Genomic DNA, 2500 nt, shown 5'->3' with positions numbered 1-2500 from the left:
GCGAGAGACGTTTCGATCGATTTCGATTCGTCTATATAGACGAAAGAAGAGAGAGAAAGCAAAAGAGAGAGAAAGAGAAAGAGAGAGGGAGAGAGAGAGAAAGAGAGAGAGAGAGAGAAATAGAGAGGAGGAGAAAGAAAAAGAGAGAGCTTTATAGTACTATCTACACGCCCTTTGCACACTTTTCTGTCCCAGGTAGTTTTAAGCCCTCTCTTCTCTCTAACCCATACCACTTCGATGCTTTTTACGAGCACGCTTTTCTCTTATTTTTAAGCTCTTCGTTGGCTCTGACCAAGAGTTTCCAGTCGACGTTACATAGAAAACGTTGAAGTTGTTTCAGAGTCCTTTTCCGGGAAAAGAAAGTCATACGGAAGATGATAGAAGGAAAGTCGAATTTATTGCTTTTATCCTTCTAAAGAAAGATAGAAATGATAAGATTTTGTTTATCAAATTTATACATACATATATACATACATTCATACATACATACGTATATACATGCATGCATACATACGTATATACCTTCTACTTATATCTGTATCATGATTTTATATAATTTTTGTTTAGCTTATAATCATCCGTTTTCGATGTAGATACTACCGACAGGAATTTTCGCCGTTCGACGGAAGGAGGTAAGCAAGAGCCACATAGTAGGCAATACTTGATCCATAAGCTCGATCAAAATATCCCCGTCGAATACTTAATTACTTCGATATCTTGTAGATAGCTTCGCTCTAACGGCTCTACGTACATTATATACAAGGAAGACTTATGATGGGGTTCCAATTTGCCGCGGGGCGCCGTCAGGCTGCGTTTAACAACTTTTTAATGGAGGCCTGGCGACCATCGTCAGCTCGGCCCACGCCGACGTTGGAACCTTAATTCTAACGGATGTCGTCGTAAAAATAAGTTACTCTTTATTACGAAACTTTAAGATTCAAAATCTTCGAATCGTCCTTACGCTCGCTCCCCTTCTATACATTTTCTGGTTTTACTTTTTCTTCTTTGTTTTCTCTTTCTCGTTTTTCCTTCTCTTCTCTCTCTCTCTTCTCGTTTTTTTTTTTTCCCCTATATTATTCTATATTATCGTATAGTCATTCATTATTTTCCCTTTGCATTTTAATCTATACGATTTGCTGACAATTATAGACACCTTCCAATTCCGGCGAAAATTTAACGGCTAATTGTTTTGCGTTATTCCGCGATACGATTCATTATCATAACGATCACATCGTTTAAAATCCTACGCCATTTAATCGATTGTATGTTGTGTATATTGGGAATATACATCAAAAGCAATAACGAAACACGATATATATGTTTATATATTTATATACACATATGTATCACATATGTTACGAATATTAAAAATAAAAAACAAAAAATAAAAAATGAAAAAGAAGCGAAAAAGAAACTCAAAAAAAAAAAAAAAGAACAAACAAACAGAAAATAAATCACAAAAAAGCAAGAGAAGAGAAAAATCATATCGATTTTTACGTTCGAGTAAAAAAACGAGATCTCTCCTGACATTTATTCCAAATAGAAAGGAACGAATAGACTAACGATTAAACTCATTTCGATGGCCGATAGTACTCCTACGCGAAAATGGAAGCTCGTTTGAGAATGAAATAAAGTAAGAAACGGAAGAGAAAAAGATAGGAGGGAAAAAATAAATGAATAAGTAGAGAAAAAAGAGAGACAATGGCCGATAGGTCAGAGTTTTTCAAATGGACAGTAGTATCATAGATAGCCGCGAGTCCGCTCGTCGAACGGTGCGATCGATTTTTCGTGCACGTACATCCGTGTAGACGTATGTAGCAACGAGAGAAAGAGGAAGAGAGAGAGAAAGAGAAAGAGAGATAGATAGATAGATAGATAGATAGATAGATATATAGATAGATAGATATATAGATAGATAGATAGATATATATATAGATAGATAGATAGATAGATAGATAGATAGATAGATAGATAGATAGATAGATAGATAGAAAGCAAAAGAGAGAGAGAGAGAGAGAGAGAGAGAGAGAGAGAGATAGCTCCTCGTTCACGCACATACGTAGATACGTGCGCGCACACACGTTATCTCTTTCTCTCTTTCTCTCTTTCTCTTTCTCTCTCTCTTGTTCTCGTTGGAAGCTATCGCTCTGAGCCCTCGCAGAATCTCCTACGAGCTCGTAGTTTCCAACCCTCTCGACCACCCCCTAACTACCTCACTCTCTCTCTCTCTCTCTCTCTCTCTCACTCTTTGAATCTCCCTCCAAGCCCTGATAAGCGGCCGCGTTCCTCCCGCTCGGCTCTCTTCCATCGTGCGACCGCCCTTCTGGCACGAATACCTCCGTTCTCTCCCTCTCCCTCTTCTCCCCAATCTCCCCTCCTCCCACCTCCTCTCCCGTTTCCTCTCCCTTTTCCTCCTCTCTTCTATCTTCTCCTCCATCCATATCTATCTTCACCTCTCTCTCTCTCTCTCTCTCTCTCTCTCTCTCTCTCTCTCTCTCTC

The sequence above is a fragment of the Vespula pensylvanica genome, chromosome 9, assembly GCF_014466175.1.
Source record: "Vespula pensylvanica isolate Volc-1 chromosome 9, ASM1446617v1, whole genome shotgun sequence".
Taxonomy (NCBI): domain Eukaryota; kingdom Metazoa; phylum Arthropoda; class Insecta; order Hymenoptera; family Vespidae; genus Vespula; species Vespula pensylvanica.
This window is presented reverse-complemented; position numbering follows the sequence as displayed.